Here is an 11,440-nt window from a genome sequence, read left to right as displayed (position 1 = left end):
ATAGTGCTGCTGCTTCGACCTAGTAAAAGTCCTACATGTCCCAAAGGACCACACACTCCGGTAGCCAACTTATATATTCCTCCATTAGGAGATAAAGTATAAGGTTGGACAATAACTAGGTCAGCAGCGGCACTCTGCTTAGTGGCAGCATAAAGCTGAGAAACTGGGGTAGGGTAAGATGTCTTTAAGGATGACTCGAGGCCATTTGTTGATGTTGTAAGCCACTGCTCACTGGGTACTGGGGTAGGCCTGCATTATAGTTGTTGGGGCTCCAAGCCTGTGGGCCCCGGTTCCCGTTTCCCCAGAGGGGTGACAATAAATTTCCACTCTTATCAGTTTTTGAACGGCATTCATTGGTCCAATGTCGACCCTTGCCATATTGTTTACACATATCAGATGGTAACCTTTTTTCTTTTAGAGCAGAAGAGCCTAATTTTTTCCAGCATTCCTTTTTAAAATGACCGGGTTCCCCACATTGATAGCATATACTTTGTTTAGAATTGCCTTGTAAAGCCTTAGAAAGTGCCCCAGCAAACAATTGAGCATTATAAATAGCTCCTCCAACACCTGCGCAAGCCCGAATGTATTCATCTAAATCAGCTCCACTAGCTTTTAGAGGACGCAGCAATTTTTGGCACTTGGGATTAGCACTCTCAAAAGCCAGAGTATCCAAAAGAATTTTAGCAGCATGGCCTGAACCTACAGTCTTTAATACAGCATCGTGAAGACGGGCTACAAAATCTGGATACGGCTCAGTGGCTCCTTATAGGATCTTTACAAAAGATAAAGAAGTTTTACCTGCTATTTCAACCTTAGTACATGCTTTTATAAACAAGGCTTTAATCTGAGTGAGAGCAATATCATCTAGGCCTGCCTGAGCATTAAGAGTGGCGTATTGTCCTGAACCCGTAAGCTGCTCTTCAGTAGGTCCTGGGGGATTTCGGGTAGCATTTTTTCTAGCTTGTACTCTTGCTTCCTCCCACCACTAACTTTTTAATTGAAGCCATTGCAAACGATCAAGGACAGCCTGTCCCAACATTTCCCAGTCAATAGGAATCATCATATGTTCTAAAGAGAAGGAATCGAGAAAGCCAAGAACAAACGGTGACTGAGGTCCATAATTAGCATTTCTTTCAAAAATTTAAATTGTAGAGCTGTAAAAGTCACATTCTGGCCACCTTTTGGGAACTGAGCATTGGGGCTGAAAGCAGCCCATGTTATTGGGAATAAATCTAATTCCTCAAAATCATCCTTTTCCTTTGATTCCTTCTTTTCTCCTACAGGAGGAAGAGGCACAGAGAAAACCTGACCTCACATAGGCAAAGAGGTTGGAGGTGGAGGCAAAGGGAAATCCTTTTCCAAAGGAGCAGAAGGGAAGGTAACAGGGAAGGCTCATGGCAGAGAGATAGGAGAAACAGGAGCAGCGGTACCTTGCAATTTTAACAACTGTTGTAACATCTCTAAAATGTGCTGCAAATCAGAATTTCCTTCAGATGAAGGAGGCATTAGCTCTTTTTCCAATTCCTTGTCCTCAACAACTGGGGTATAAATATGTTCCTCTCTAGGATCATTCCTCTCTATAGCTTCAGATGCGTCACCTCCTGTGGCAGTATCGCCATGCTCTGAGTCAGTTTCAAGTAACTCTAATGCCTGAGTAATGGAACTACACAAAGTCCACAAAGTCAGAGGCATCATTTGCCCTCACTGATGAGCTCGACACAGGACTTTAACCACTTGTAACCATTCCTTTTGATTTAACTGCACTTTGGTTTCATATTGAAACCAATAACAATGTTGTTCAACATGAGCAAACAATCGCTTCAAAGTCTTATGTTCCTTAACTAACTTCTACTCCTATAGACATCAACAGTCCCTGGAGTAACCGCAAATATTCAGAGGCCAGAGAGGTGGAATTCCCCATAATTTTCCCGTGGGTCCCCCTTTCTTTATTTACCTGCCCGGGGTGTTTCCCCTCTGGTTCCTTGCTCTCATGGAGCCACGGACCCTGCTCGCTGCGCCAGATGTTGGGGTCCACGTGTTTCCTAAACAAAGGAATGAACACACAAGACAACACAAGACAAGACAAACATGGCGGCAGCCACGAATGGCGTGCTCTGCTTTATTTTATACAGTCATTTGTGGAATGTTGCCAAGTCACAAGACACATTGTTGTTTTTCTGACCTTTCCCTGACTTTCTGGATTTTCAAGATGTTTACACATAAACAAGCCCCCAGGGTCTGCTGTTAGCAGCTGGCTCCTTTGTCCCTCCCTGTTTGCAGGGAAGGAATGCCCTGCTTCGTTTGCAAGAGCAGGACTTATCGGGAACTCCTCATTTGCAAGCAGGTAGTCCTCTACAGATTAAAGCAGAAATAAATGAAATAGAGAATATTAAAACAATTGAAAAAAATTTAAAACTAAGTGTTAGTGTTTTGAAAAGATTAAAAAATGATAAAAAGTTATCTAGGCTAAAAAAACAAGTCTCAAATAAATTAAACCAGAAACAAATGAGAAGCCATTACCATTGATGCCACAGAAATGAAAACCATCTGTCTTAATCAGTTCCAGCTGTTATAACAAATTGCCATAGACTGGGTGGCTTAAACAACAAACATTTATTTCTCACAGTACTGCAGGGAGGGAAGTCCAAGCTCAACTACTCACACATTCAGCATCTAATAAGGGGATTTGCTTGAGGTTTTCAGATAGCTGTGTTCTAATTATATCCTCACATGATGAAGAACAGAGAAAGAGCAACAAGTTCTTTCTTGTCTTTTATAAGATTACTAATCACATTCAATAATATTCCATTGTAAGTATACACTATATTTTCTTAATCCATCAATCTGTTCATGAACATTTGGGTTTTTTTTTTTCTTGGCTATTGTGAATAATGTCACAATAAACATGGTATTGTTAATGTCACTTTAAAATCCCAATTTTAAGAATTTTGAATATATGCCCATAAGAGAAATATATACAGTATTAGTCAAACTCATAGAAACAGAGAGTAGAACAGTGGTTGCCAGTAGGCAGGGGAGGAGAAAATGTGAGTTCCATTTTGTTGAATATAAGTTTCAATTATACAAGATAAACAAATTCTAGGAACCAATTGTACAACATTGTGATTTGATATAATTTGAATATTTGTTTCCACCTAAATCTCATGTTGAATTATAATCCCCAATGCTGGAGATGGGCACTGGTGGGAGGTGTTTGGATCATGGGGATGAGTCCCTCATGGCTTGGTATTTTCTTTGTGATAGTGAGTGAGTTCTCACAAGATCTGGTCAGTTAAAAGTGTTGTACCTTCCCTTCCGCTCTCTCTCGATCCTGTTCTGGCCAAGTGATGTGCCTGCTCCCACTATGCCTTCTGCCACGATTTCAATCTCCTCGAGGCTTTACCAGAAGCCAAGCAGATGCTAGCACCATGCTTTCTGTAAAGTTTGCAGAACCATGGGCCAATTAAACCTCTTTTCTTTATAAATTACCCAGTCTCAGGTATTACTTTATAGCAAGGCAAGAATGGTGTAACACAAGAAATTGGTACAGAGGAGTGAGGCATTACTATAAAGATACCTGAAAGTGTAGAAGCAGCTTTAGAACTGGGTAATGGGTGGAGAATGGAAGAGTTTGGAGGGCTCAAAAGAAGATAGGAAATTGAAGTTAAGTTTAGAACTTCTTAGAGACTGGTAAAATGGTTGTGACCCAAATGCTGATGTGTGATACAGACAGTGAAGTCCAGACTGAGGAGGTCTCAGATGGAAATGAGGAACATACTGGGAATTGGAGCAAAGGTCATTTTTGATATGCCTTAGCAAAGAACTTGGCTGCCTTATGTTCATGCCCTAGGGATCTGCGGAAGTTAAAGTTTTGAAAAGATAATTTAGGGTATGTGATGAAACAAATTTCTAAGCAGCCAAGCATTCAAGATGCGGCCTGGCTGCTTCTAACAACCTACACTCAGATGTGGGCACAAAGGAATAACTTAAGGCTGAAACTTGTATTTAAGAGGAAAGTGGAGAATAAAAGTTTGAGAAATCTGCAGCCTGGCAATGTGGCAAAGGGGGAAAAAAAAGGTTTTGAGGGGAGAAGAATTCAAGCAGATTGTGGAACAACCATTTACTAAAGAAATTTGCATACCTTAAAAGCAGCCAAGTGCTGATAGCCAAGACAATGGGGAAAAAGCCCTGAAGGCATTTCAGAGACCTCTGTGGCAGTCCCTTCCATTGAAGGCCCAGAATCCCTACTGCCACACACAGCTTCATGAAACTTCTCCCTGCATTCTGCTGCTCCAGCTTCAAATGGGGCTCAAAGGGTCCCAGTTACTGCTCAACATGTCACTTTGAAGAATTCAAGCCACTGTAAGCCTTGGCAATTTACACATGGTTTTAAGCCTGTAGGCACACAGAGTTCAGAGTGAATGAGAATTGGCACCATCTGCCTAGATTTCAGAGGACCTATGGAAAAGCCTGAGTGCCCAGAGAGACACCTGCTGCAGGGGTGGGGAACCCACAGGGAACCTCTACTATGGCAATGCAGAGGGGAAATGTGGGTTTGGGCCCCCACAAGAGTTCCCCCTGGGCACTGCCTAGTGGAGCTGTGAGAAGGCGATCACCATTCTCCAGACCCCAGAAAGGATGATCCACTGACAGCTTGCACTCTGCACCTGGAAAAGCCAAGAGCACTCACCATCAACTCATGGGAACAGACAGGGGGACTGAACCCTGCAAAGCCATAGGGGCACAGCTGCCCTAAGCCTTGGGAGCCATGATTGAAACCTCCATGAGAAGTTTATAGAAGTGTGGCCTGGATGTAGAACGTGGAGTCAAAGGATATTATTTTGGAGCTTTAAAATTTAATGACTGCCCTCCTGGCTTTAGGACTTGCATGGGGCATGTAGCCCCTGTTTTTTTGGCCAATTTCTTTCTTTTTAGAGAGCAATGTTTCCCCAATACCTATATCCCTATTGCATCTTGGAAGTAAATAACTTTGTTTTGATTTTACAGGCTCATGAATGAAAGGGACTTTCCTTCTCAAAGATGAGACCCTGGACTTTGAACTTTTGAGTTAACACTGGAACAAGTTAGAACTTTGGAGAACTGTTAGAAAGGCATAAATATATTTTGCAATGTTAGAAGGACACAAGATTTGGGAGGAGACAGAAATATTGATATCATTTGGATATTTGTCCCCACACAAATCTCACATTGAATTGTAATCACCAGTGCTGAAGGTGGGAGGTGTTTGGATTATGGGGGTGAACTTCACATGGCTTGGCCTATTTTTATGATAGTGAGTAATTTCTCACAAGATCTTGCTATTTCAAAATTTGTGGCACCTTCCCCCAACAATCTCTCTACTGTCCTAGTCACATGATGTGCCCACTCCTGCTTCACCTTCCACCATGATTGAAAGCTCCCTGAGGCTTCACCAGAAGCCAAGCAGATGTCAGCACCATGCTTCCTGTAAATTCTACAGAATCATAAGCAAAGTAAACCTCTTTTCGTTATAAATTACCCAGTCTCAGGTATTTCTTTATAGCAATGCAAGAATGTCATAATATATCACTACATTTACCAATACCATATAATTCACTTAACATTTTGATCAGATGGTGTATTCATGTTAAATGTTCTTACAATACACAAAAAAAGTTGGTGTTGACCTAGTTGAAAAAGTAGTATATCTGTGACCCATGCTATATTAAAAAACGATCATTGTCCTATATAAAAACAAATATATATTTTTTTTTCTGAGTGAAATTGTAATTGACCTCTGTAACCCTTGTTTCAAATGTCTTTGTTAGAATTTTCAGAAAAATTTTAGTGGAGTATACTTTATAAACATCTCTTGACATTAACATAACTCCAGAGCTCACAGAGATGAATAAAAACTAAATTCTGTCAAAATTTTAACAAGAAAGAAAATTAAGAGTGTAATTGCCTTTTAGCTCCAAATCTACCTTTATTTGTCCTGATTGCGTTACTGGAGTATTTCTCCTTTAGCAGCAGACATGACATTAAGCTTTTCTGTAGAAGGCATGAAGGGACACTGAAGTTAAAATGGGGTCATCTTCCCATTTCTGGCATGCTTTCATCTGCCTGGACATGCTGTGTGTGTGAAGTCTAGTAACAAGCAGGACTCCCAGTAGTGCTACCTCCCAGGCGGTACCACCATCAAAAGTATTTTCCCAGAAGGTCGCAAACAGAAGCATCTTCCCATAGATGTCCCCCACCCCCAGAGTACCTCTTCCCGTAGATGTCCTCCACCCCCAGAGTACACCAGAGAGTGATTTTCCAGCAAGTTCTAAAGTATAGCACTTCCTCATGGATGGCTTCCCAAGAGGACTAAGATGGCAGAATCCAGAGGACATTACATTGATTTCAAGAAATGTTTATTAAGCTACACTTTAAAAGACAGTTTAGTACTAGTATAAAGATGAACCAATAGATTAATGGAACAAAACAGAACATTCAGAAATAAAAACACATATGTATAGTTAATTTTCTAAAAGGCCCTCAAGGCAATTTAATGGTAGAAGAATACTCTTTCCAATAATAATGCATTTGGATAGAAAAGAATCTTGACATTTTTTACACCACTTACAAAAATTAACTTAAGATGAAACACATTCTGCCTATAAGAACTAATATTATTAAAAAGAACATTAGATAGAACTTTAGTGAGCTTGAATTTTTCAGAAACTTATTAAGTATGACAGAAAACACTTAAACTATAAAAGTCAAAGTCAATAAGTTGGACTTTATCAAAACTAAAAGAAACTTCTGCTCTTCAAAAGACATGGTAGAAAATTATAAGCAAGTTACAATATAGTGAAAATATTTGCATAATATAACAAAAATATATATACCTGGAAAACATAAGGAACTCTTACATTTCAACTATGAAGACAAAGGAACCAATTCAAATATTGCAAAGAAGAAAACATGCCTCTAATTAAGGAATGGACAAAAGATCTGAAAAGGCGCTCAACTAAAACATATATAGATGGCCAATATACACACACAAAAATATATTCAGTGTCTTTAGTCATCAAAAAAAATTTAAATTCTAACCACAATTGGATACAATTATGCATCTACTTAATATATGAAATTAAGACTAACACAGTTTGTTGAGAATGTTAAGCAACTGGTAACTCTCATACGTTTCTGTTGGGAGTGTAAGAAAATAAAACACATTGTGTATATGTACACAATGGTACAAAAAGAATGAACTGTGAAGTTACATACAACATGGATAAACCTCAAAAGTATGCTTAGTGATAAAAAGTTAGAAAGCAAAATGTTATTTTATTCTGATAAGATTCTTGTATTGTCAAACTAAATTCTGGCAATAGAAAGCAAATCATTGGTTTCCTGGGGCTGACAGTGGTATACGGGGCACAATAGGATGGAGCATGTGAGAAAATTTTGGGGTAATGGAAATGTTCTATATCTTTTTTCATTTTCAATATCATTTTTATAATACATGGCCTTGAGGGCCTTGTAGAAAATTATACATATGTGTTTCTATTTCTGAATATTCTTTTGTTCCATTAATCTATTTGTTCATCTTTACAGTAATACTAAACTGTCTTTTAAAGTGTAGCTTAATAAGCATTTCTTGATTTTTTTAAAGTATTTTAAAATAAATACAGACTGGATATTCTGTTGTACAACTTTTAAGACATTTGAAATCAGTAGAAAAGTTGCTTTGGGTAAGTCTGGAGTTAAAGATTTCCCTATATCTGACTTTAATAGAAAAGCGTTGCAAGAAGGGATAATATAAAAAAAAACAAAAAATTCTCTTTTAACTTGAAATTACTTATCTGTATGAATAAGTAATAAAGTACAATACAAATATAATGCAGAAGCACATTGGAGGCTGAGCCTGATGTAGGGTAGAAACTGTCACTGATAACCCTTTGTTTCTGTCTTACATGCAAAGAAATGTTCTATATCTTGATCATGGTGGTGGTTACTTGTTTCTACATATATGTAAAAACATCAAAATATACACTTAAAATTTGTGTCTTTTATTGTATATAAGTTATGTCTCAATATATTTGATTAAGACATAAAACATAAACAAATGAACCTGCACCACACATACGAGCTAATACTTGAAAGCTCTAGGCACAAATATAAGGGAATGTTTCTTCAATTTCAGTTTAGGAAAATGTTTATTAGACAAGACACAAGAAGTACTAAATATAAAAGAAAATAATTTTAAATTTAATCAAAATTCTATAAAGTTTGCCCTCATTAAAAGACACTACTTAAATAATAGAAATGCAAGTCACAGACTTGGGGAGAATATTCATAGCACATATGGGTTCCAAACAAACTTAATTCAGAACATATAAATAATAGGATTCAATAATTTTAAAATAATCTTATGAGAAGAAGACTAAGGTAATTTACTAAAAACAAATGAATAGTCAATAGGCAAATGATAAAAGAATGTTCAACATAATTAGATATCAGGCTAATACAAAATACAACTAAGTGAGGTACTACTTACCCTCGCTAGAATTACTAATATATTAAAAATACAGGAAAATAAAACAGGCAATGCCAAAAGTTGGAGAAAATGTGAAGCAGCTGGTAGGAAAGTTATGAGGTGTACCCATTTTGGAAAACATTTGGGAATCATATTATGGAGTTAAATGTATACCTACCTCATGACCCCAGAAGTGCTACTGCTAAACACCTAAGAGAGAGGACTAATGTCCACAGAAGATTTGTTCAAATTATGTTCATGGCAGGTTTATTTATAACAGCCAATAATTGCAATGAACCAAATGTCTATCAACAGATAAATGAATAAATACGTTTTTGCATATCCATTCAGGTGAATACATCAATAAAAAGACAAATTATTTTACACGTAGTAAGATAGATGAATCTCATAAGTGTTAGGTTTTCTGAAAGAGGTTATACACACAAGAGTACATACTATAATATTACATATATCTCAAATTCAAGAAGTACAAACTGAACTATATTGATAAAAATCAATTCTGTGTTGTCTCTGGGTAGGGAGTCCCCTGGAAATTCACATGAGATAACTTTTGGATGTGATGAAGATATAGTATTTCTTGATTGGTGAGGTGGTTAAATGGGTGAATATATTTGTAAAACCTCAAATAACTGATACTTAAAATACTTATATTTTTAAATGTAAACTCCTCCTTAATTAAAAATAAGGAAAAAAGTGAGTGTAAAAGGGAAATTAAAAACCCTCATGACCATGTTTTTTAAAAAACCTAATTAACAAAATACACACAAGGAACTCTAAGTATAGTATTAGAAATGATGATAAACAAAGAAGAGCAAAAGAACAACTTCTGGAAGTACTAATATCGGAAGAACAACAAGAACAACAAAAAACAACTGCCGGTGGTAATAACTTAAAAAGTCATTGGCTGATTTGCTATTAACCAAAACAAGGAATGTTTAGAGGTTCCAATTAACAGTTGAATACTTTCTGATGACAACACAAGAGGGAGCTCAATAGCTGCAAATCTAGGAATACTATCCTCCCCTCACAAGAGTACATGAAAACTAATCTCACTAAACATGAGTTCAGGAAAAGATCATGCCTATATTTCATATGAAGTTATTATGACAAAAAAAAATCTTCAGCAGTGCAACATTACTATAGAGAATAGCTGTGCACCTACAGAGTGAAAACCAAGATATCCTGCCCAGGTTCTCCTTCAAATAAAGGACTTGTTGCCCCCCAGCTGATAGTAGCTCTGTCAGTAGGCAGACTTTAGCTGTCAACTTAGTCATTGTGTCAGCAACACAGACACCTTGTCCAAAGTAACAGGCTTCGTAGAGCAGACTACACCCCAAACAAAATTATGCAGATTAATAAAGCCCTGGCCATCGTGGCCCAGCTCAGAACACCTCTGAATGGTCATTCCAGCTACAGAGCTCACTGTCGGGTCAGCTGAGGTTGTCACTAGGAGCGCATTGGGCTTGACCTCTCTCTGTACCCAATACTTCCCCCCACATTCCACAGGTGTTAATCTGTATAAATACATGTATTTATTAACAAATGTTCTATATGCCAAGTGATCTCAGAATATGCTTCCCAGGGAACACAACTTGCAATAGCCGGGAAGATATGACTTCAAAATCGATGAAAACTCTAACTAAATATTTCAAAATGAGGTCAAAGAAGTTAAAGAAGTGATAGAAAATACAAAATAATAGCAAAGATCAGAATCATAAACTCAGTCAAGAGTGAATAGAAGAGAAGAAGTTTTGAAAAGAGAGGGGATAGATTAGGAAGCAGTTGGAAATGAAAGAAAAATTATTTCATAAATGAAGGTTAAACTTGGAGGAACATAAGACAATAAACTTGATGGATAAGGCTATAACAGAAAAAGATACAAAAAGAGAAACTGGAGTAAAAGAAAATAATAATACTAGGGAATATAGCTCTGTAAATATATTGTTATAAAGTGTGAAGGCATGAAAATACTGATGCATGATATTAGAAGCCATGAATGTTGTTTCTGCTGGAGAATAGGTAGTGGGTAATGAAGTATTTGGAATATTATATTTTTTGACCTATACATATTCACTTTGTGATAATTAATTGATGTGTTCATTATAATTTGTGCACTTTTCTGTGTGTTTGTGTTTTAATTAAAAAGTGTACATGGTATACTGTTCTTCTTTCATGGTTCCAATATATTTTATATGAAGATATCAATTTTTTTTTGATTCTATGCATTTCCTGTATATCCCCCTGGGGATTCTCTCTTATCTTTAGGTATCTGTGTTTCATGTTAAAGTCTTCTTCAAATGTCTGATAACTCTTGGATGTTCAAATATATTCCAGACCACAGCACTGAAAAGCCTGTTTGAAGCTCTCTACACATGGGTAGACCTTGTGAACTGGTGGGCTCCTACGCAGAAGTCAGGCAAAGCAATGCTATTCATTTTGTTGAAATTACTCCTAACTTCTCATTACCTTCTCCAGAAAGAAACACTCCTACTACCTAAGTGAAAGGTGTAAGACTGGCTGTCAATCTGGGGTTTGAGTGTTGGGAAAGAGGCTGGTGGTGCCTCATAGTATGAAACCACTCACATTTAATCCTCTGCTTGAAGTACAGCCCCTTACATTTGCCTCTGTTCTACCAAGTGTTTGAAATCAGAAGTCCTTAGTTTAACTGCCATGAAAGTTAACCTCCAATGTTAACCTGGCATGCAACAGATACAAAGCGATGTTACTCCAGTGGGAGTCGGCGGTCTAGTGCTGATCTATGAGCTTGTTGTTATAGGCTTGTAATGAGACAGGTATAGAAACTACATTACATTTTTGTTACTTACCAGTGGTAACCAACTACTATAAAATTTGATATTACTGAGACATACAAGCACACAATCAGACACATTTTTTGGAACAGAGTATAGAATA

The sequence above is a fragment of the Papio anubis genome, chromosome 1, assembly GCF_008728515.1.
Source record: "Papio anubis isolate 15944 chromosome 1, Panubis1.0, whole genome shotgun sequence".
Taxonomy (NCBI): Eukaryota; Metazoa; Chordata; class Mammalia; order Primates; family Cercopithecidae; genus Papio; species Papio anubis.
Note: the sequence above shows the minus strand (reverse complement) of the source record.